Genomic DNA, 25,012 nt, shown 5'->3' with positions numbered 1-25,012 from the left:
TCCAATGGTGTCATTGCCATGCTCGCCCCAGGCTGGGCACTCTCAGGAGCATCACTCCAAAAACTGGGGAGCTGTATCAGCATCCCACACGTCTCCTGGGTTTGTTACCATTTCTGTAGCTGCTCAGCTGGCCTTTTCCTATCACCAAAATGGGAATAAGGACAGAAGACAGAGGCAGTGTCTCAGTCTCACAGTGTGAAAAGCAAAGACAGGCAGAGACTGAAATATTCCCTCATATCAACCATTCAAAAATCCCTCTTTTTCTGTAGATCACCAGCTCGTGTTGCACCTTTCCTAGGCACTGGCTGAGGATGACAGTGAGGAAGGTCTCAGGAGCTGTAACACCAAGATCACCCTTCCCTAAACCTGACAAGTGCCAAAAAAAAAATCAGGGACTTGTGGAAGAAAAAGTGCTCCTGCTTCTGCTGTAAGGTCAAAACTGGGAATACCAAAGTCTTGAGAAAGTGAACTGTTTTGATAGTGATGAAGAAATGCCACTAAACTCTCCTGAACCAAACACAAACCATGCAGCCTGTGTGTACTGAACAGCCTTTCTGACAAAAGCAAGGGTCAGTTTCTCAGCTAGCACAAATCAAACGAAATCCATCAAAGTCAACAGAGAAGCACTGATTTCCTTAGGTAAATCAAACATGGTTCTCCTGCTGCTGCTTCAGGAGTGGAGATGATTTTTCCAAACCCAGATGAAGCTGCCAGCATGCCTTCCCTGCAAGCAGAAAGGCAGAACTGCTGTGGAGAAGCTTAGCAAAATCTTGGATGAATCATAGTCAAAGGTCCATCTTCCTTCAGGTCAGGAGAGATGTGGGTGAGCTCGCTGGGCCCTGGCATTGCAACTGAGCTCCCATTCAGCTAACTGAAGGTGAAGTACCCAAGGCTTTTTGAGCTCAGCCTTGGCATTAAGGGCAAGCTCCAGAACTCATGGACCAGAGCAAGCATCTGTCTGTCTGCACTTATCTGCACTGATGGGCTCTACACAAGAACTAAGTGCTTATGCAGTTGTGGTGACTGTGAGAAGCACACGCTGCTGTCATATCAAAGGGAAGCAAGGAAAATGGGGAGAGAAGCAAGCACTGAGCGCTCCTTTTCTCCTCATCCCCTTTCAATCACTGGAAATTCATTACTGGTAACACAAAAAAATATGGTAAGATACATTAAAACACCCAAGTCTGGGCACACCATCAGAGCAGGATTGCTGCTAGTCTCTCCTGTCCTGACCTGCTGCATTTTGAAGTTTCCATGATTACCCTTCCCATTCTGTATTTATTCGCTAATGGAATTTAAAAGTGGGTCAAAATGAAACACTTGCCATTTTGCTGAAGCTTAAATAAAAAGGAAAAAATTGGAGATAACCAAAACCCAATGCTTGGCCTCTCCTCATCCTCACTTTTCTTTTGACATCAGCTTGTTTATCAGAATGCAATTAACTTATGGAAACCTTTATATGTGAGTAAACATTTTAATTCCAAAAAAAAGTTAAACAAAACAAAAAAACAACACTGAAGAAAGAAAAGGGAGAAAGTCACAGCTTTTTTGGTCCCATGAAATACACGTGATTTGTTCAAAATTTAGAATGAAATTCGGGGATTAAAATAATTTATCCCACACCCCCCACCATTCTCATGTTTTCTGTAAAAACTCACACTTTTCAGATGGCTCAAAGATACACCATGGATGTGAGGTTTATAATCACATCATCACCCTATGGGTTAAAAAATAAACACGAAACATTCTGCCATTCATCAGTGAATTAATGTCAAATAGGTGAGGGAGGTTTGTACTTCAGTTATTCAATCAGTCAAAATTAAAAAATAAGAAAAAACACCAGAAAATCAAGGTGTGTTGTGCCCAGGAAGGAGGTTGTCCAGAGGCCCTGGAGCATCACTCTGCCCGGGGATTCTGGCCAGGCCTCAGCATGCCAGGGAGTGATAGAGCCTTGCATCCTCCCAGGGTCCAGCAAGGGTTCATGGCATCCCAGCTGCAGCCAGCAGGATGAGTACACACAGGAAGGAGAAAGCTTGGTGCTTCTTTGGTAGCTCAGCAGCCCTTCTGAAGAGCACATGGGAATCTTCTTCTCAGCAATGTCTTCCTGGAAGGAGCATATAGAGTATGGTTTGCTGCAAATAGTCCACTGCCATCATCTTCTCAAAGCCCAGAGATTTTGGATTTGATTTTTACTGACTGTTGCTCAGATACCCTAATCTGAAGTTGAGGCAAAGTGATCACATCTCTGAGGAGTTTAGGGTTGGGAGCATTGGTTCATCAGCCTTTGCTGCAGGCCATTTTGCCAGCAAACCAGGACATTTGGCAAGAGTCCTGCTGCTCCTCACCATTGGCAAGAGCCCTCCCTCCATCACTGCAAAACAGGTTGCAGCCTGGGATGGAGCAGCCCCTTGTTACCTTGTTCCAACAGTTACCTTGTTGGAACTTAGCCCTGAGGACATGCACCCATAGCTGCTTCCCCAACACGGCATGTTGGGAGAGACTCGGATGCAACAAGCCAGGGTGCACGGAAAGAACTGGCAAATCATTTTAACAGGTTGAAAACAAACCTTGTGGACATCTGCCTCCTTTCCGAGCAGCTCACAAAAAGAAAGGCTGCAGAATGTGGGTTTGCTTTTCAATAATGAACAAAATACCTCAACTCTTTCTAAATAAAAACTTACCACTGATTGCCATCCCCTGTGCTTGTCTCTTTTCAGATTGCTGTCCTTTCATTCTTCTGAAGGCAGGTGGAGATCCCAGTGCTGCACTGCTGGGGTTCAGCAAGTGGGTCAGGCTTGGTACAGGACCTCCAGGGACTGCTCAGCTGTAGAGAGCTGATTAAAGTTTCCATATTATTTTCATCTAGGATGGTGTCAGACAGTTCTGAATTAGGTGCTTTGTTCCAGTAACTCCTGCTCACTCACGCAGGCAGTGAGAGGGGAGTTCACCCCATGCAGCTTCAGACATCCAAAGTGCAGGAGTCCACATCTTAGCCAGCCTTCTGGTCTCCCACATAGTTGCTGGAGGACAACAGTCATCACCAGAGAGAAACCGGTATCTTAGATGCCTGCCTTAAGATGAGACCGCTGAGTTTACACTATGCTTAGTGTTGCAGCAGAACTGACCTAGCCCAGGGATTGAGGGAGGAAGGTGCTGGGGAGTACCAGAGCTCTGAGCATAAAGGCAGAAAGACCCAAATGATCTATCCCACGTTTAGTACACTGCACATCAGTCCCTTTCACCCGAGACCTCTACGTAATAAACCCAATATTATAGACTAAACCTACAACCCTAGAGAGACACTGTTAGTTCCTCTAAAATCTGGAAAAGGACATAGAACTTCTAAGCGTTCCTCCTTACCCTAAACCTACTGAACAAAACTTTTCCTCCACTAGACATGGCAATCAAGTCACCCCCTCGCCTACCTTCATCCCAATGAACCAAATACACTCTGCTCCTCAAGCCTGGAGTTCTGGTTTGGCAATCCCAAGTCATCTGTGGCTTTCCTTTAAATTCTTCCTGGCACTTCCCCTTCATTCATCAAGTGCAGACACCAGGCAGTGTGTCCCCCTTAAAAGGCACAAAGTCACCTCCCTGCTTCTACTTGCTCTCCAGAGTTGCAGAAGTCCATTCTGTCCCACGGCTCCATTGAGAGGTCGCTTTCCCATGATTATACATGAGGTTCCCATGAACTCCTTCCCTGACACTGTGCTTCCTAGATGGGCTCACAAAGACTTTAGACAAAACCTGAATTCTTTGTTCCCAACTATACACATTCAACTGCCATAAATAAGTGTAAGGTAGGGTTTTTTGCATTGGTGCTATTTAATCATATACCAGCCTACAAGGGCTGATTACATCCTTACTACTAAAGAGTGTGAGGGGATATTCCAAAACACGGGGACTCAAATCATCTCGGCTGTTACACTTCTCACCTTCTTAGCTCATATACCCAGCACATTACTGAACGAAGGCCAACATGGACCATTCCCAATAACCAGCTGGTTGCAGTCCCCCAACATAGAAAGCAGGAGAGTTTACGCCCTACAGGTACAGGTTGTCCCATGATGCCTGGCAAAGTGCCAGCAAGCCTTGAGTGCATCAAACTGTCTTGTCACACAGACCAGGGCTCTGCTACAAAAGGGACATTGGCCTATTGATCTAGACCAGTTTGAAACCCTGAGAATCTGACTGAAGTCCTGCTGAGGTCTGGATAGAAGTCTTGCTGTAGGACAGGAAGAGTTTCTTTCTTACAATGGAAAGTGGGTCCAAGCTGCTGCAAAGATAAGTCAAGCTTGGGATGCCACTGAACTGCTAAAACCTCCCAGTGCCAGGTGGGACCAAGTCACCAGCCCTATATGGCAGGGAGGAAAGGGCTGCAGGTAGTAAGCCATAGAATCATAAAATGGTTTGGGTTGGAAGGGACCTTAAAGATCATCTGGTTCTAAATCCCATGCCGTCGGCAGGGACACCTTTCACTAGACCAAGCTGCTCAGGGCCCCATCCAACCTGGCTTTGAACACTTCCAGGGAGGGGGTATCCACAACTTCTCTGGGCAACCTCACCACCCTCACAGCAAAGAATTTCTTCCTAGTACTTAGTTCCTAATTTAAACCTACTCTGTTTCAGTGCTCCGCTTGTGCCTGCATTTTAATTCTGCGTACTGGGCAAGAAAGTGACATTATTTCACATTATTTTTATTTTCCTTATGTTTCTGTCACATGACTTTCATCTTCTTTCCTCCAGTTATTGCATTTCTCTGTGATTTCCCAAACTGAGCTTTTCTCTGTCTTTGCCTTGTTGTAGGATCCTATGGGGCACAATTCCCATGGGTTATGCTGCAGTGATGAGCCTCCTTGAGGCTCATCCTGAGTGATGAGCTCAGATGTTTGTTAAATCAGGGCTGGTATTAGGCATCATTCATTCCTGTGGTCATGGAAGGCCCATAATAATCAAGGTAGAGTTGCTTTGGCCACCCATACTGAAATTTAAATAACAAGCCAAATTTCATCCTCCTCCTGGAACAATTCGGAAGCAACACTGCATGATGAAAGGAATGGGTTTTGTTGTCTGCATGCTACCAAGGCAAACTTTTCATGTAAAATCAAAAAAACCCCAAAAAACTAAAAACCAAAACACCGTGACTATGTGATTCATAAATTCTAAAAGCCGAGAGAAATCAGCAAAATTATTTTGTCTGACCTCCTGACTAATAAAGACCACAGAATTTCATGCAGTGATTTCTGCCTGAATCCCAGCAATTTGTGGTTCAAGCAGAGTATCTCAACCAGCCCACTGTCCAGCTTTGATGTGAGGATGCCCAATGAGGCGCTAACCACTTCCCATGCTGTCAAAAACTGGCTCTTCTACAGGTTGCCTGCATCTCTTCACCACCACATAACTTGCTGTAGCCTTCCTAAGGCCATTACAATTTTTAAGCATTTTTGTCCTCTCTATCAAAACTCTCAAACCATCAAAAAGAGAGAAAACAGAGGTTCTGAGGCACAAAACATCAACAAAGGACATGGAAAGAGAAGGATAACAGAGCATCTCTATGTAGCCTTCTGCCGAGATAAAATGGATGAAATCTACATTAAAATGCAACTCAAGGTCCACCTATTTTCCCACTCTAGATGACACAGTGGGAAAGTTATTTTGGTTCAAAACAAACAAAAAAATTCCAAATGCACACTTATCTGTGTGACTCGTAGAGGAAAGCATGTATGTTGGTTACAAAAGTAACTGCCACTTACAAAGCTTGCTACAGTTTCACAGCAATAAATATTCCCACAGCAGAAACCTTGAGTGGATAGAACAAAATCAACTTCAAAACCAATCCCTGAGAGATCGGCCCACTGAAAAGACAGCTCACTGCTCTGACGTTTTGTTTCCAAATTTCTGTGGTTGGTAGCACTGAAGAGGTAAAGAAAACTATTTTTGTGGTTTTTTTTCCTTTCCTTTTTTAAGGAAACAAATCCAAAATGGAAGAAGTCCAGAAGGCTACGGGACCTCACTCCTCCAAGATGAAAAATATTTATGTTGAGCACTGACTTAATACAAGCTCTTCTTCCTTGTATCTTAAGTGCATTTGATGACAACCCTGATGATTAAAGTTCCTCCACCCATAGAGCTATAACAGCCCAGGTGACAGCCTTGAGACCTCTCAGCCTTCTTGAGATATCAGCCTGTGTTGGAGGATGGGAGGGGGTTTCAGGCACCATGTCCTAAATCCACTCCCACTCCTATTCACCACTAAGTAACCATATTCACCCTTAATAAAATCAGAACAGAAGGTTCATTCCAACAGTGTCTCTTTTATTGCCACTTTCAAAGAGATGCTTTCTCTCCTTCTGCCTGCATTTGTGCTATGGACAAACTCAGGCTGGAAAGCAAATTCTCAGGATGTCTATCTATGGTCCCATGGTTCAGACTCTTCTGAGATGAGTCTGGCTCCATTTTCTGCTCCCCCCTGGAGGGATTAGTCTCACATGCAGAGAAGGTAAAGGTACAGCTCGAGCTCGTGGAGGTGCTGAGCTGGCTGTGATCAGCATGTGCTGATGATAAAGGCACTGAGTGTTTGTGTAGGGTGTCTCAGGGGCCTGAGGCCCACACTTAATCACACACAGTTACAACCATACTCTTTGTGGCACCCAATCTAGTGAAGCGATAGCAGTAACACCTCTGGCCATGGCTTTCCCAGCCATCCATGAGCTCCTGATGCCTACACAGGACATAGGTCTATGGCAACAGGAGCAGCACCCATGGGGAGAAGAACAGGACATGTAGGCCTAAGAACTAGGCACTCTTCTAACAGGCCAGGTCTACGCACACCATCTAGTGCTTTATTGTATGTGAAATTTCAGAATGTTTCAAGGCAGAGTTAAGGTGCTCTCCTTTAAGGTTTAAGGCACTACCATCTTGTGCATGGAAGCTCTCACATCAATTAAAATCCTGTGTTGTAGTGTACAGTTGCAATCCAAACTGGTGCAACCTGCGTGAAACAAAAGCTCATCTGAAGCAGGAATGGCTGTAACCTGTTTCTGTACCCCCAGATCTGCAGAAATCAATGCTGTCATAATGTAAAGATGCTGTATGGTCACGTAATGGCACTGACTCTGAAGGAATTAATGCTTAACTGTTCAGCAGAAAAGGCATTGCTTCTGAAAAAAAGCCTAAAGCACTGTTTTTTTAGGTTCTGGGTAACCAACAGTTAAAGCTCTGCTTTCAAATCATCCATCCTGAACCGGTCATAGGTGGCAAAAGTAGTGATCCTCATAGTGCAGCAGCACAGAATATGGACTGAAACCCCACAGCCAGTTTAAGAATAAGCCTCACAATTTCCATTACTGCTACTGTAATGATTTTGCAACTCTCATTTATTTTTCACCATTTCAGCTGCGAGTTTGTGGCAAATATTTTGGGAAAAAAAAAAAGAAAAAGAACCCAAAACCCCAGAGACTGCCCATCCTTGACAGGAACAGTCCTGGCATGCCTGGAATGTGTAAAACCACAAAAGAGCCATTTCTGTTCATATTACTCGTTATGAAATCCCCTTTTAAAGAAGACTTAACATGGGAGGCTTCAGCCACTCAGCAGAGCCCCTTTAGGATTGCCTTTCACTTTGAAATGTGACTTATCAGCCAGAGCCCAGACGGGTTTGGGTATCTGACTGTTGTGCCCTTTGCTTCGAACTCTGGGACCGTTACATGCACAGCTGACAAACTGGTCAAGCCATTTTCCTCCCCTCCTTCATTCCAAGGTTCAGGGTAGATAAAAGCTTCACCAGGCTTGCTGCCTTACCAACACCAATTTGACTGCTAATTTTACTTTTAAGAAAAAACCCAAATAATAAAACCCAACACCACACACAACGATTATCACTGTGACCACAGAAAGGCCAGAGCAACCACAGTGTGATTCAACAACACCCAGGCTGCAGTGGCTATCTCTGGACACACATGAGAATGTTCTCTGGCAACGAAGTTTTGCAGCTCTCTGACACATCCTTTTCTCGCGCTGTTTCTACGAGTCTTTTTTTCACCCTCACAACTTGTTGTAGCAACAGTACAATGCTGCAGCTGGCAGCAGGGTAGGAGCCTGGTGTGAGCAAGGCTTTGATGAGCCCCGTGCGCTTATAGGGATACCTACTGGGCACAGGCTGAGTAAATGCCCAGAGAAGTTGTGGATGCTCCATCTCTGGATTCAAGGTCAGGCTGGAAGGGACTCTGAGCAACCCAGTCCATTGGAAGCTGCCCCTGCCCATGGCAGAGGGGTTGAACTAGATGATCTTTAAGGTCCCTTCCAACCCAAACCAGTCTGTGATTCTATGTGAATTTGCTTTGCTGAGTGAGGAAGTGACCAACTCATGTCACAGCATTAGTGTAGTGATGTGCACAGCACCTCTTGAGGTGCCTCGGGAGGGTCAAATCCTGCTCCTGTGTAAGTCACTAGGTAAACTTTTGCTGGCTTCTTTTTGCTTTTTACCTCTCCTCATTCCTTTCCTGAGCTTTCTGAAGGTTTCTGGGCTTCCCAGGTAGACCATCACTATAGGCACATGGCAATCTGCAGTGTGAGGTTCATGTCTAGCTTGAACTTCAGAAAGCACCAGAGCAATGCAGGGCAAAGATAAAACACAGGGACTGTTAACACCAATCTCCAGCATTTACTGCCTTTTGTTTGTTCAGATTGACATGGAGCCCTGCAAAATGCAAGTAGCACTGTAGTTCATGAGTAAGAGGTCTGGCAGGACAAACTTTAAAGACCATAGGAAAGCACAGGCAAAGAAGTATCTTGTACAGAACTGAAAAAAGAAAAGATAAATGATAAGCAGGAATTCCCCACTGGGCTGAGTTTATCAGTGTGATTGCTTTCAGGACTTTTTTTCTTGTTGTACTACTTTGATTTGCATACAAAGCATCTCTAACAGGAAATATCATCTGTCCTGAAAAAAAAAAACAAAACCAAAAACAAGAAGGATAAGGAATTTTACTGTCAAGAGTAAAATGGCTTTTGGCACTGTATGACATGCCAGAAAGCCTCTCTCCTCAAAAAAGCAACTTGCAGTGGCATATTGCAGCTCCTCTTCACTCCCTGCTCTGCATCCCATCTCAGGGGCAGCAGTGTGTGATGCAGCTCCTCAGGAGAGCTTCCATAGTTAGAAAATCTGAAAATAAAAGAAAAACATGCAGGTGAGTTGATTTGCATTCCAGATTCACAATTAACACAGCACCAAATTAACTTAGAGGAAGTGGAAGAGTAAAAAGGAAAACCGCCAACTAGAAAATGCAAATCTTCACCCTACTACAATCACAAGCCACAGCCAGGATTCCTACAGGCTGGGAAGGCTCTAGTAAGAACACATTTTTCACTACTTTTTCAATGTGGTCACTTCATGAACTCAACAGTGACTTGTGATATGTGGTTTCATTCCTATCCATATATAGTCAGTTTCATTTCCTGAAAAGAATATGAACAGAAAAGCAGAAAACCTTTAAAATGATTGTACAGGTCTTTCTGTCTTTTCTTTCTCCTTTTTGTCTTTTATTACTACCTTGATGCACTAAAAAAACCCCACCATTTTTTAAATTAGTACAGCATAAAAAAATGGATCTTTTCCCAAGGCTCTTGGATCTGAAAGAATATAGGTTGCTGCTTTGAAACTCACACACTAACTTGGCAGCACAGCACGAAATTGCAGCATTTTGTTTCAGTAGGGTACACATATACAGATACATACTATTCCTCTGCACATGGCTACCAGGAGATGTGCTTCAACCCCAGCAGGGAGACCAAAAAGCAAGATTTGTTCCACAACCCTTTGCACTGGTATTGCAGGACCTCAGCTATCTGTGGCCATCAACAGTCACAGCCCCATGGGAAGTACAATGGCGAGTAAAATCTTGCTTTACAGATGAGTAAGTGAGACGATGGTAGTTATAACAATACACCTCTTGGCTTTTCTCTGCAGAACTCAGGTCATCGCCTCATCTGTCTGCGCTCTGTCCCTCTCCCTGTGGAAGCCCATATCACTAGCAGAGAGAATAGCAGGTCTTTGCCACTCCAGGGTTCCTCCATGCTCCTCTTCCCTCAGGCTTTCCCAGCACAGTTACAGGTCCTATTTAAGTGATCATCTAGGCCCAGCCCAACGTCCCAGCCAAGCAGCTCTGTTGCTGCTCGAGGGCTGGGATGGCAGTTGTTGGGACTACAGCCAACTGGGACCTTAGTAAAGAAACTGCAGCAAAGACCAACAGCATGCTGGGCTGAAGGAGCAGAAGCACAGGCAGGAGATCTCAGTACTCACCTGACTGCATCTAGATACTGCACCTAGTTTTGGTGCAAGAAACACATACAATAAACACACTGACAAACTAGAGCAAGTACAGTGAAGGAACACCAGGATGGCCAAGGACTGGTGGACTTGGCTGAAGAGAAGAGGGTGTGGGAGCTGGGCTTGCTCAGCCAGGGCAAGAGATGGCTTTGAGGAATCCAGCAGCAGACCCAGCACCTGCGGGGAAGTTACTGAGAACACAGAGCCAGGTTCATATAAAGCAGGACTTGACCAAATAAAGTCATGAGCAACCTGGTCTGATCTCACAGCTGACCCACCCAAGATCCCTTTCAGCCTACATTATCCTACAGGCCATCTTCTAACTGCCACCAGTGCAAAGGCTTTGGAGAACAGGGTGGGAATCACTCAGTGCTTGGGGACCGTGGTATCATCCAAATGAAAGACCTGGAGAAACAACCATAACCCAAAACCGTGAAGGCCCAGATGGTACTGCTACCACCACACCTTATATTCCCCTCAGGACAAGGCAAACCCTACTCTTGCATGCAGTCTCACAGCGACTCACATGCAGCTGTTCATCTCAGTTTGGCCAAGGAATCTTTGCCCATGATCCATCTGCAGCACACACAGGACCCCCTCCCTCTCCTATGCACGCACATATTTTTGGAACAAGCAGGACTGCCTAAGGCCCACGTATAGCACATCACAAAATGTCTCTCCATAATGCACAGATTGCAGCTTCTATTTCACAGGATGGAGAGGCCTCAAGAAACCTTCTCTGCCCCACAAACTGCAATGCTCTGGTGCAGGATGAGCAAACTACACTGTCAACACAGCTGTCCCCTCCTCTCCATCGCTTGTGTCATAAAGGGTGTTGGAGCAATGTCTTGTTTCCAGTCAAAATAACCTATATGGCTAAAAGACACGAAATGTCACAACTGAAATGAAAAGAGATCTTACAGACAGCAATACTGAGCTCTGTCTTCTCAGACAGATCCATACAAATCACAAGGCAACTGTCACATGCTCTTGGTGGGCAGCAGAGGAGGAGGTGGAAAAGGAGAGATTCATCTCCTCGCCCCAGGTCACCCAGAAGGTCAGTGGCAGAGCTGTACACCAACTGCCTTCCCTCTGTCCCAGAGTCTTGATGTTTGCTCCCTGTCCTCTTCATGCCTCTGCTTGATAGCCAAGCCAAGCTAGGAGGTAAAGCTGCCCTCTTCATAGTGCACATAACCATATTTCTTCTTGGAAACCATTGCCTAAGGGATGCCAGCTCCCCACCAGAAGTCAGTCCTGACCAAATATCATCTTTCAAAAATGCAAACTTGCATCTGCATTAAGAAACCTGCCAGCTTTGACAATATGCTCACCAATGTGTTTTGAGATGTGGTCGTCTCACAGGGTCTTAGAGGGCTCTAAGGGTTTATCCACATGTGGGTTTTTTTATACCTGGAAGTGATACCAGCAAGCATTTTTACACCTACCTATTCATAGGGTTTTGTTTTCAGTACAGAAGAAGGTATCAGATCACTCAGTTTCAAATTCTGTCGAAATTCCTGTGTAATCCAGGACAGCTAATTTCAAGCAGTTCTGAGTCCCTGTAGTGACTTGTGCTAAACTAAATTTCTGTAACTGCACCCATACCAATGTCTGCACAAATCAGCAAGAGAAACCACAGCTTCAGTCAGAATTAGTACCCTGGTACAGAAATAAGGATTAAAAAAACCTATCTCCTCTTATTTGTTGATAGGTGAGCTCTTGAAGCCAGATATGCTTTAAGAAACAACCTCCCTCTTCTCTTCCACCCTCCCATTCCTCCATCCTTTGAGCTAGTTCTTAGGGGAATACTTTGCAGCCTTGTTTGCCAGAGGAGAAGGATGCTTTCTGTCTGGGAAGCTGGGAAGACTGTGTTGGAGCAGAGCACACCCTGGGCATGCAATTACCCAGGCAGCAGCAACAATATGTTAATTCACTGGATCACTCTGAAACGAAGCACAGTGCAAGTCCCTGAAAAAAGTGAAAAGGAGCCTGTTAAGAAAACTGTGTGAAGGCCTTGTGCACTGCAGCCCCTTGGAGTCCAGACAAGGACGGACTCTGCACAGACATCGTTTTTAGACCTGAACTGGCAGCCAGCATGCATCCTCTTCCCACCACAGGACATCCAACAGGAGCAAGGGGAACCACGCTCAGTGCTGACAGGGGACATGAGGCAGCAGCCTTATTTTAAAAGAGCTGCAGACACATGGCTTAGCCCCTGCAAGGGATGCCTCATCTGGGCATATCACAGCCTTAAGGCCACGATGCCATGCACCCGCTGTCAGTATCCAGAGCTTTCTCGCACTTTCGGGAGAACACTCTCCTCCTCCTCAGTGTCCTCAGCTGCTGAGTTCACGTCCCCTCTATTAAGTTGCCCAGATACCCTTAAGGTAACACCTGTCCTCCAACAACAAACAACAAAGTCAATATAGCAAGGAGAGGAGAAGGAGACTGACACGGTCCTTTGGTGAATTTGCTGTGAGAAGTCAATGCCCTCAGAATGTTCACACTGACTGACTACCTCCTGGTGCATCATCCTTCTACTACTGACCTACTAAGTAATTCATCTAACACCCGGCTAGAAACTGTGGCCCCATGATGGCATCATGATGGAAGTAGTCTTGCCCTCCCACACCAGAAGGGTTGCCTTGCTGCAGGCAGGAAAACCAGCCTTCCTTCTCAGGAAAAGGGGCAGAGGAAGAATCAAGAAGATCTCTGCTACCTCCCTATGTTGGACAGACTGCCCATCTGCATGCTTTGAGTACAGCTTCCAGATGAACACAAACCTCCTCAGGGAGCAAGCAATGATCTCATCACAAGGCAAGCACAGCTTTAAACCTGCACAGCCTCTTGTAGAGAACTTCCTGCTGTAATCCATACAAAAATTAAACTCACCAAGTGGAAGAGTTGCATACCCAAGCTCTTTCTGCATAAGGCTGTTGACCACTGAGCTGATATATCGAGGTCAAAGGCTCATCTGTACCAACACACTTCTTCGGGAATGCAAGTGTGGCTTTCATGCATACACACAGAGGAGCAGGGGGCAACTAGTTTAACAACAAGAAGTTTAAACTCAGCCCTTAGGCTGCACCAAAACTCCTGGGTTCCTGCAGAAAGAAGGATCAACAGCAGTGAACATCTAGAGAAAGTGCTCACTAGCTTCTGCTGTGCACTGGCTTTTTTGGAGACTGTTTTTTGAGTGTAAGACTAAGAGAAATCTTGTTTAAAAATGAATCTGTTTTGCACCGACTGAGTTTTGCTCTCCAAGGAGATGGGGAAAGCAAAACAACACTGAACTGCAAAAACATCAGTGCCTAGCCATGAGCCCTGGCCTTTGCATAACTCCTGGTGGCTGTCCCTAAATGGGAGCACTTCACTGCCAAATGACGTGTCCCAGACGAGATGAGTTTCCTGAAAAGCACTGACAACATGCGGCTGAAAGCTCAGTTCAGACAAGCAGCGAAATAAGTCTGCTTTCTGTTTTTTGAGCTGAATTCAACACTTTCCATGTTTGCTCTCTCACAGGTTATCTGGGCTGCACAATCAGCAAAACTGCAAAACACTCGCCGGGGCTCAGCTACCAGGCAGTCTGTAATGGAGCTGTTCTGGAGGAAAACAGAAGTGTTATCGTGCTCGTGGCTGTCCCAATACAATTAGTCATACCTGATGGAGAGATACACATCCTCGCAGAGCTCTTACTGCCTTGTCAACAGATGAAGTCAAAATGAAAACATCCTAACGATCAACAACTAACCTGAAAGCTCAATCATGAATCCTGAAGGCAGTCTCAATGCTACAAAGAGATGTCTTCCCTGCAGAAGACAGCTGGGCTCCTTCCATCTGTCCTCTGTTTCTTCTTCCCATATAATTTCTTGACACAGCTCAGTGAAATAACATTTCTTCTTTCACCTCCCCATTCAAGCAACCCTTCTCTGCTCTGGCTGAGGGATGCTGTAGGGTCAGGAGAGGAAACCACTCTTGAGGCAGGAAGAGGAAAAGGCCAGAGCTTAGGTGGCGGGAAACAACATCCCAGTCATCTTCTCTGCATGACCTCGGACAAGTTCCCCAATACTGTTTTGTCTCATTTCCCCACTGAAATAGCAAGTTTCCCACCATGCTGGTTGACTACCATGAGGATCTGTGTGGTAGGCCTGGTGTTACCAACCTGGGGGTTAACACCGACAATAATCAGAGGAGACTGATGCTGTGTCTAAGCTTCCCTCCCATTTCATGTCACTTGGTGATCTTCAGCACAACCCAGGTCATGATTTCATGCAGCACTTCTACATTTGTGCACTTCACAAACATCTCTGTTGGACTCTTCTAGCTCCAAAGGTCTTGGCAAACATTCCCTATCACAAGAGCACCACTGCCAGGCTGGCAGCTTGGGAAATCCACCTTCACCACTTAACAGACACAATTTCACAAGACATATTTTTGCACTGACACTAATGAGTGATGAAGAAAACTGTCAAACAGATGGGTGGAGTTTGGCTCATGGCTGGTACCAGGGCAGAACATCAGAATGACACTCAGTTGTTAGACTTCTCTAGCTGGGATGTTACCTGGTCAGGAGGCACCACACTGATCTTAGATGATGGCAGAGCTGGGAGCAGACACCCAGCAGTTCCTCTTGATAACCACTATGGAATTCAATCCATTTGGAAACAAACTTCTTTTTCAGAAGTCTCCTCCCCAGCACTGACAACTCTTTTGAGATGCAATTTGCACTGCCAGGGCTCACAGCAAGGTGAAGCATGCCCTGCTTCACCTGCTCCTCCCTGAGGGTGGCCGGCAAGACAAGGAGCTGCTCAGTGGCTCCACATCCTTTCAGAGCTCATAACTGAACACAAATCTTCCAGATTTGGGTAATTCCCAGACAAGTCACCAGCAAAACCACACATCTGCACTCACACCAAAGAGCAGACACACATCAAGAGCGAGGAGCAATTGCTGTAGGTTGCCATGGCAGTGTGCATGAATGATTTTATCACCCTTATCAGCTGCAAAAGCATTTAGGCCCATTATCAGAGAATACTGTAGTATCTTTTTAAGGGTGCAATAGGTGGGAGAAGCAGAAAATCAGTGTCAGGCAGAAGTAAGCATTCAGCACACAAAGCAGGAGCCCTTGCTTTGGGTGAGCTGCCTCCCAGGGGCACACGGACATTCATGCAGCCCCAGAGTCGTGTTGGAGCTGACCGGCAATGCTGGGTTCCCCTGCAGCTCCCCAGCCCAGGGAGTTCTCCCCTGCACAGAGGGATGAGCAGCCCTCCAGGGAGCACAGCGACAGTGAGTGGAGAGCACTCGCCTGTGCTCTCTATGGAGCCGATGGAAGTAGGTCAATCCTTCTGCTTTGCTGAACCTTTTGGCAGGTTGGTGCCGCGCTGCCGTCGCCACTCGCAGCTCGTCATTTCTGCCGCGTGACAGCCACGTCGTTCGGGAGTTAACGAATTCAATACATCTAATTAAATCAAACTTGGCATCCATTCAAAACCCATCTCATGGCTTTTTTTTTCTTTGCCTTTTTTATTCCCTGCTGTTGGTGGTGAGAGACCCATGAGAGGAGAGATGTAAGAGAGGGTTGCTAAGGGGCAAGTCAGTTTTTATCTCTTCTTTTATCTCAGTTTTTTATCTTTATCTTTTTTATCTTATCTCTTTTTTTATCTCTTCTTTATCTCAGTTTTTATTTCCCTGCTGCTCTCCTGTCACAGAATCATAGAATAATTATGGTCGAGAAAGACCTCCAAGATCATCAAGTTGTTGCAGAGATGCTTTGTTTTCCTTGAAGGAATGCAACAAACCCACATGGTTTGTTGCCTTTTCCCTCCTCTCCTGCCCCAAACAAAATGACCTTTTCCATCTTCTTGCAGGCTTTGCAAACAGAGTCCAACATACCCTGGTGATCCTTCGGCTCTGCTGCTGACACTTGCCACACTGAACATGGACTTGGCAAGCAAGCCAAGCTGGCACGGATGGCAAAGGGAAGGCAAATCATAGTGTGACCTGCAGGGCTAGACACACTGAAAGGTGGGCGCATACCTTCCACCTCTAGACTGAGCATAGCTAGAAAGAAGCAGGGAGACCACTGGAGATGGTTCATGCCAGCCAGAGTCTCCTCCAGCTGTTCTCCCATGCGGCTCCCAGCTTCCACCATACACCAACACAACACTGGGACCACCCTCTCCAGCCTCTCATGCCTCTTCACTGTGGCAGATTCTTCCTCTTCCACCAGATCTTCCCCTTCTGCCACGTCCTTCCTGCCCTGTGACCACTACCTGGAAGTCAGGACAGTGGCACAGTGTGCTGCCTTTCTGTGCAGTGACTCACATATATCAGCAAAACTGCCATTCCTGGTTGCAGGAGTTTAATTAAATGCACTTGGATCATCCCAGAAGAATACATCTCTGATCCTTGGAGAAAATTTATTGTCTTTTCCATGTCCCTCAGTTCTTCTATAGCCTTGCTGGGGCTGGGGAACCAGGATTAGGGAATATGCCAGGTGCCATCAGACCAAGGCTATGTTGTTTCCTTCAACCAAGCATTGTTTCCTTAGATTGATATGAAACAGCCCTGCAAAGAGAAAAGCTTATCTGTATGATGGCATTTTGCACAGAAATTCATCTGCTGTCTGTTCCCTGCTATCTCCTGCATTTTGGCCTGCCTGCTCAAAATGCAGCTGTTTACCTTCCTGCAACTGTACTATTTCCTCTCCTTCAAAATAGTTCCTAAAATACTCAAAACAATTCTGGGTAGCTCTTTGTCTCCAGACTTCTAAAATGACACTGTTGCTTTGCTGGCCAGCAAAAGTACATTGGAAAAGCTCTGGCTCCCAGCGCGGCAGCTGCAGCAGTTGGGTGCTGCTCTCCTGACAGGAAAGAACATTTCATGCAAAACCTATTGTTCAACCCTTTCTCAGGACTATGAAAGTAGTCTAAAAAGCACTTAAAACTCCTCTGGGATGAAAGGCACCAGGAGAGTGCAAAATATCCCTCTCCCCCATGGCAGTGGATGTTACATGAGTCTCTTCATGTGCACAGGAAGTCATTTCTCTGCAAGCAAGTTGCCCCTTCTCACGCACCAAAGATGCATGATGCTCTGCCATGCTCAAGATCAACAGTCCCCTCTGATCCCTTCCTCAGCTTTTGTATGTGGGCCATGCATGCCCCAGGCTGCACACCAGCAGAGAAGTACTCCTGGGTCAGAGGAAAGTGATGGGAGTAAAGGGTACCAGTTCAGGGCAATTACTTTGACTGCTGTGAAACAGCACAACCTCCCCAACACCACCACTGTCTGTCAGAGTCAGTCCCACGTGCTGACTTGCTCTGTCACACGTTACATGTACGTTTACATTTCTCTACATTTCTTTCACACTGATCAGGTATGAGCAGGGCAGTTACATGCCCTCCATACAACAGAAGCCTGTCCCAGGCATGCCAGTGGTGCCGGGTGCTGCATGAATGCAGAGGAAGAGGCAGCCTTGGAGGAGATGTGGGTGACCCCAAGAGAAGCCAAAAACACTAAAAGCCACACAGCACTGAGTTTCAAGCAGTGGTCCCTTGCACTGCTCAATTAAGCAGCAACTGTCTCTTGCAGAGCAAAGAGTAGTGAGAGATTCTGGTGGGTTTAACACTGGGAATGATGGGAGCTGCTCTGACTTATCAAACACAGAAAGGAATAGGGTGACCACTAAGTACAGAGCAAACACCATGGTCAGTGGAGTTCTGGTCTCTTTGCAGTGGGTTTTGCAACTGGATTTCTTCAAAGGATGAGGTGGTGTAAGAAAGTCCCATCTCCGTGTTGCACATTATTGCTCCAATCAGGAAGGATCCAGTTTACAGTAATGTGATCTGGACTGCTGAAACACATCAGGTCCTAACCTCTACAGCACAGACCTAGGAGCTGTTGGAGCACACACAGGAGAGCAGTGATTTGCACTTCCAGGGTGAGAAAGAAACCAGAAGCTTCCTCTGGCACTCACAAACATATAGCAAGTTAGTGAGTGCAAGTGAGACAGTGTCCTCAGAGGAAGAGCAGTCAGCTCAGCATCTCCTTTGCACTCAACTGTTTTCTCTTGAATGAACTTCAGATGCAAGGAAGGCCAAAAAGATTAACTAATTCTAATGTATTTGCTTTTTCACAACATCTAGGTACACATAGCGCCAAATGGTAGGACAGCTGAACAACTCATGTGTCCTTGGAACAAAAAGCATCAGCTAAGGAGCTTCACTACCCCCTCAGCAGCAATTTTTCTCTCTTGTATCTTCTTCTCTCCCAGTCCTAGATGGTAGGTCCAAAGAAAATTGGCAAAGATAGGAAAAAAAATCCAAAGCGGACCAGCGTTCCCAGTGTTCTCAAATCCTGTGCCCTCCCTCAGGTCTTCCAGACAACACAAAGCAACGAACATCAGCCTGCCTCAGGAGGGCTGGCCTGGGTCCCACCATGGCTGCTTCCAACCCCAACGCAGCCAGGACCAGCCTGGCCTGCATGGAATCCCTATCCTCCCCGCTTCCAAAAACAGGATCCTCACCATCTCCCTGAGCCCAGCCTAGCACTCTTACCAACATCTACAAAGCACTGAAACAACAGAGCAGCACAGGGCAGCCTGTGAGTGATTCAGCCAGCCCAAGGCCGAAGGCTGGGATGTTTCACACCACCACTGCCAATGTCTCCATTGCCGGCGGGAGACCTGTGAGGCCACGACAGGAAATCGGGTCTTAATCACCATCTCACTTTTCATTCCCCACTTCAGTTCTGCTATTTTAGCAGCTGCTGTGAGCTGGCTCCGCACTTTCAGATGAGCAGCCGTTGGGGCACAGGGTTTAGCTTGAGTATTTTCAGGCTGCAACTCCAAATGCAAAGAGAAACACGAGGTTGGGGAAGCTGGCGGGTAACAATCAGGAGTGATCACGGCTTTAAGACACAACCAAGCAAGTGCCAGCCTCCTGCCCAGGCTGACACTGCCTAGGACAGGTAGCCAGGCTGGTAAGGCCATGTGGGCAGGACACTGGCAATGTGTGCACCAACTGATTGGGCTTGCTGCCCACTTGGGACAGTTGTGTGACATGGTCCAATGCAGATGTGTCTCCAGGTGCTTCCCCTCCTCCTTGTTCACAATACATCTATAGATCTGCTGCAATAGCAGGGCTGGGCTGTAGCAGCTAACTGCTCAGGCTCTGCAGCAGCCAGGAAGAACTACCCTTGCAGGGGGGAAGTCTGCTGCCACCATAACCAATGTAGGTGGCAGAGCTAGCCCCTCTACACCGGCATCAGGGACTATCTAAAAGGGAGAGGATGCTGGGACCTGACAAGAGACATGTCCAGAGCTCACTGGCACAACCGTCCCTGTGCACTAGCACAAGAACACTCAACAAGTGCCCATCGGCCCCCACTCCCCACGGTCAGAGGGCCTGTGGACCTCCAGAGGCAGCAGCCCAGGAAAACAAGAGGTTGGGTTTTGTGCCCTACTTTAGTTGCTTCCTCCTTTGGCAGCCTCTCAATTCAGACACAACTGGAGTTAATGAGAAAGCAACTCCAAATCTCTCCAGCCCTGAGCACTCAAGAGTTGGACTCGATCCTTGTGGGTCCCTTCAAACTCAGAATATTCTGTGATTCTGTGATTCCCAGGAAGGGATGACTGAAGTAGCAGGGCTTACAGGGATGCTAACACAGAAGAGATTCCCACAGCCAGCAGTCCCACTGCCTCCCCTCCCCCTCCTCCCTTCATCAGGAAACCACCCCACAGCAAAATTAAAGTCATACAATCACAGAATGGTTTGGCCTGGAAGTGACCTTCAAAGACCACCTAGTCCAACCCATCTCTCATGGCCATGGGCATCTTCCACTAGATCAGGTTGTTCAAAGCCTCGTCCAAACTGACCTTGAACACTTCCAGGGATGGAGCATCCACAACTTCTCTGGTCAACCTGTTCCAATGTCTCACCATCCTCATTATAAAAAATTTTCTCTTATGTCCAGTCTAAACCTGCTCCCTTTCGGTTTAAAACTGTTGCTCCCCATCCTGCCATGACAGGCTGTTCCCTTCTTTCTTATAATCCATTTTTTAGATATTCAAAGGCCACAATAAGGAGGCCTTTTCCTTTCCTCTGCTTTCCTTGGAGCCTTCTCTTCTCTAGGCTGAGCAACCCCAACTCTCTCAGCCTGCCTTCAAAGGTTAACACCGCAGAATGACCCAGACACCTTCACATACTTCCAGGCAAAGAAAATCATCAAACATCCCTCTTGAACACAGTGCCCACAATACCAGCAGCCAACAAAACTCCTCCCTGTTCACTGTCAGTACCAAGATGGAGGTACTGCAGAGACTGACACTTCCATCCCATTCACACATGGATGTTTCCATCACAGCCTGATGCTGCAATGTCTTGTTTGGCAAACCCAGCAGGGCACGGGAAACATGAGCAGAAGAGCTGGTTTCCTTGCCCTTGGTGAAAACACACCCAATTGATCAGCCAAGATGAAACCTCACAACACCCTCTCCCTACCAACACCACAGTCATTTTGATGACTGCCCTGAAGTTCACAAGGTCCCTCATGGTGACAGATGTCAGGTAACAAACATTTCTATGACTCATTGATAGCAGCACAGCAACCTCCTGGAGAGTCCATAAGGAGAGGGAGTAAAAGTGACAATGGGGTTCTCATGGCTGGCCTGGTGCCTGGAGGATGACGTGTCAGAGTGAGATGTCAGGGCAGACTCTGAGCCTGTCATTTTGACTGAAATGTCAAATATTCCTCTGTTGGTTTCCCATCAGTTGCAAGGTTTTCCCCTAAAGCCATCACACAAAGGTGAGGCTGTTGAAAATTCATTTCGATGTCTGCTACTTATACGGCCACGATTATCCTATCCATGATAGATGACTATGGTTTCATCAAAGCATCTTGTGACACTTGCCCAGCACAATTTGCCCAGACATGGTTAAACACCTGGGGACCTGTTCTGTGTAACTTAAGTACCAGTATCAAAATGGCAAGTGTTAAAATTATGAAACCATTGAGCCAAGACACAAAGTAATTTTTGCCACAAAATTAATTAAATCTTTGGGAAAAGGACAGTATTTACTTCCAGCCTTCCCCATACTGCCTCAAGCAACATTATTCCTGAAAAGTTCCCATGTGGTTCTTTTGCCCTGTCCTACCTTTGCCTCCCCATCACATCCACAGATCACAGCTGCAGTGGGTGCACAGTCCATGGGTGACAGCCACTGCCAAATTGCCAATGCCCTACAGGAATTTTCCCTTCTCTAAGCTGGCCTTGATCTGAACACTGTGTTCTTCAGAAATAGATGGAAAGTAAGTCTTGCTGGAAGAAGAACTTACTTTAACACTCCCTTCTCCCTCCAAACAACCCACCATAGCCTGGGGCACGAGCATTGCCACAGCAGGTGTAGAATTCATCTCACCCACCCTCTAGCCATCCAAAGGATTCGTACCTAGTCTAAGTGAGCTGGCTGGGGACACGCCACATCTGATCAAAGAAAGGTGTTTGCAGTGTTGGCATCTGCATCCAAGCAAGTCGGCACAGGATGTTTTTGCAGTCGGTGAAGAATCTGCCATATAGCCAGGGAAGATGAAGCTGCAATTCAACCCATTCATCAGATCTATCATACCTGACACCCTATGAACAATGTTGACTAGATCTCCCCTGCCTATAGCATAAAACAAAAGCTGCACACTGACCTACATGGGGGGTTGCCATGCGATGACTCCCACCTTGCCAGCTAGTCAAATATAAAGAAACAGAGACTTCCAGAGGGCAAAACTGCTCTCAAAGCCCAACTTCAGCACTTGAAATGTCACTGCCCCCATCTCAGTGCATTTCCATGCTTTAATTATCCACCCCTCTAGTAAGGGAAGGTAGAATAGATATGCCACATTTTGGCTTCTCCACCTTGCATTCCAGCTCTTCCAGTAACCAAAGATGGTTTTGTGCTCGTACAGAGCAATGAATAATGCACAGCTGCACATGCAGCCCATCCTATAGCCCTGCCTCTGTGGGGAGCAGCTACTGGCAACAGGGCAGGTGGGAACCGGGAGCAGCGATGTCTCAAAGAGCTCCATCGGCATTCATTTCACATGAGGATGGTTATCAGAGCATGCTGATGAGTTGTACATTCAGCACGGATGTATTAACACATCTTGGTAAAACACCCTGAGACTCCAAGACAGAAAATGCCACATGGGCAGCTAATTTCCACCTAATAGCACATTTACCTCTGGCAAAAGTTATAGACTGCAAGTGCTTCATGAGCCATTCACAGGAACATTTGTAGGCACTACTGAGGAACACAGGAACTTAATTATCTCTTTTAAAATGACCTGTGTGATTAAAAAACCTATTTGGACTTCAGGTGCCCTGGGATCTGTAATCCCCTGATCTAGTTGCTCAACTGGCGCAATCTTGAAGTTACCATACAGGCCACTCAACGTTGCTCTAAATTGTTCTACCTACTCACCAAACCCACAAGTACAACCCAAAATCCACTGTCCCAAACGGTCAGAGAGAAGCAAAACCTCAACAACTCCCTCCTTATCTTTATCCATTACCTGCCTGAGCTCTCCAAAAGAGTACAAATTCCCTCTACTGGGATCAGCAAACTTTCAGCATAAACACACACCCAAGCATCTTTAGACGTTAAATATATATATTTAGGGAAGTTATTATGCTTCTCGGAAACTTTTTGCAACACTATTAACAAGGCTCAGCAGCAGTTTTTAGAGCCCACTGGCAGTTCACAGCTTGAACCCAAAGACACACCACGCGCGAACCCTCTTACTAATAATGGCCTGCAGGGCTGGAAAGCCCCTGTGCCTCTCTCAGCCCTGTGTGGCAGTGAGGTGACATGCCTGGGTGATCGATTTGAATATGTATAGCTGAGGCCAACCCCGGGGAAGCACAGATCCTGCCTCTGAGCTGCTATCCTGACCCCAATGATGCAAGGTGAGCAGGGCAGGGGATAGCATTCTCATTTCTCTACCCCAAAAATATTTCCACCGAGTGATGGTTAAGAGCATTCATCAGAATTTGGGGCTTTTTTTAGGCATGTCACTGTAGGAGGATATGCCCAAAGTGGAAGAACACACTGGTAAAATTCCTGATGCCCTGATCCTTGCATTTACTGGCTGATGCTGCACGAAAGCCCAAAAGCCAAACCCTCATCCTTTCTCCCAAGAGCAACATCGGATTATCACTCAGAAAAATTTAGTCCTGAGATAAGTTTATGGTATGTGAATATCTGATGCAGAGTCTAAACGGAGGAAGCCTTACAGACATTTTCTATTCTAAGAGGCAGGGGCCTAATTGAGCCTATGTTATAAGCCATCATGCAGGGGCTTCTGCTGGAGCCAGATGAAGTGTAACTGTTTTTTATTTTATAGCATGAGCAGGACACAGCTCTTTACTCCAAAATAAAAGAACAACAGCCTGAAGAACAGAAACTCCAATGAGCACAGCAAAGCATCAAAATCATAGAACCACAGAACGGTTTGGGTTGTATGGAATCTTTAAGTATCATCTAGTCCAACCCCCCTGCTATGGGCAGGGACATCTCTCACTAAATCAGGTTGCTCAGAGCTCTGCCCAGCCTGTCCTTGAACACTTCTAGGGATGGGGCATCCATAACTTCTCTGTGCAACCTACTACAGTGTCACATCACCTCACAGTAACTTTTAACTCTGAATTTTTCTCATTGCTGTATGGCCCTTTGCATCCCACCAAGCTAAAGCCACTTCAGTCCCCTGCCATCCCATGTGGGTTAACACCTCTCCAACAGCTCCTGCCATCCCGTATGTATTTCCCACCTTTGCAGCTCTTTTTGCATCTCTCCCAAGGGTAAGTTCCTTCCTGTTGCTCATCACTTCTTAAATCTCATCACCTATTGCTCACACAGCCTTAAGGCCAGTGGTTTTGGAAGCAGAGGAAGGTTCAGGTGCACACTCTCGAGTAGCCTGCAAATTCACCCCTGAATGTAGTAATTCCACAGGTTCTCATGGAGCTGAGCACATTGGGTACAACTCTCACCTGCCATTGAGTCCATTTTTTTTTCTTTCATTTTATTGCAGCCAGTATTTCGCCCTAAAGACTCAAAAGTAACATGCTGCAAGAGCAGTTGCCTTACCTGTTTCTGCACCTTCTGGTTTGTTGTGCTGAAGAAGGAGTGTAATGGCTCTGGAAAAACAAAAACAAACAAACAAAAAAAAAACCCCAAAGAATCAAGGAAATCTACTAATGGCATCTATTAAAGACAAAAATTTCAGATCCTGGAGAACAGCTACAAAGATGCAGCCTTTCAACACTAGCTTTCATTTCAAGGTGACAACTTGAAATTACATGAGCTGCCCCATACCCTGTACCCCCACTGAGGGAAGCAAAACCTCTTCTGTGAACCCTTTATATGGACAAAAGGAAAAGGAAAAAAGGTGCCAGAGGCCCAAACCACGTTCATGGAAATGCATGGATGGTGAAATTAAGGTTCCTGGCTCTTGGTATCACACAACAGCTGTTATAAAACAGTATATTCCTCTCAGCTGCACAGCTATCAATACTGCATGAGTCATCTGTAATACTTATCTAATGGTGAGTAAGCTGCTCCTGCCGGTCATACTTTCCAGATAAATCTGTGAAGAAAACAAGAGGGAAAAAAGAACTATCAAAACATGTTATCAAAGAAA

General features: G+C 46.3%; 1 long non-coding RNA gene across 2 annotated transcripts; it reads right to left on the bottom strand.

Annotated features, from left to right (window-relative positions):
* Positions 1-1,454: 1,454 nt before the first annotated feature.
* Positions 1,455-24,505, bottom strand: LOC113968201. 2 transcript variants are annotated; one of them, XR_003534417.1, is made up of 4 exons: positions 24,460-24,505; positions 8,485-9,163; positions 2,682-3,020; positions 1,455-2,104 (listed from the first exon to the last, which is right to left on the bottom strand). It is a non-coding gene; the product is annotated as an uncharacterized LOC113968201 (long non-coding RNA). The 2 variants fall into 2 exon arrangements; XR_003534416.1 differs by lacking the exon at positions 24,460-24,505 and adding an exon at positions 14,079-15,613.
* Between the last annotated feature and the right edge of the window lie 507 nt (positions 24,506-25,012).

The sequence above is a fragment of the Neopelma chrysocephalum genome, unplaced genomic scaffold (genome assembly GCF_003984885.1).
Source record: "Neopelma chrysocephalum unplaced genomic scaffold, ASM398488v2 Primary Assembly neopelma1_66, whole genome shotgun sequence".
Classification (NCBI taxonomy): Eukaryota; Metazoa; Chordata; class Aves; order Passeriformes; family Pipridae; genus Neopelma; species Neopelma chrysocephalum.
Note: the sequence above shows the minus strand (reverse complement) of the source record. Positions and strands in the feature narration are given on the sequence as shown.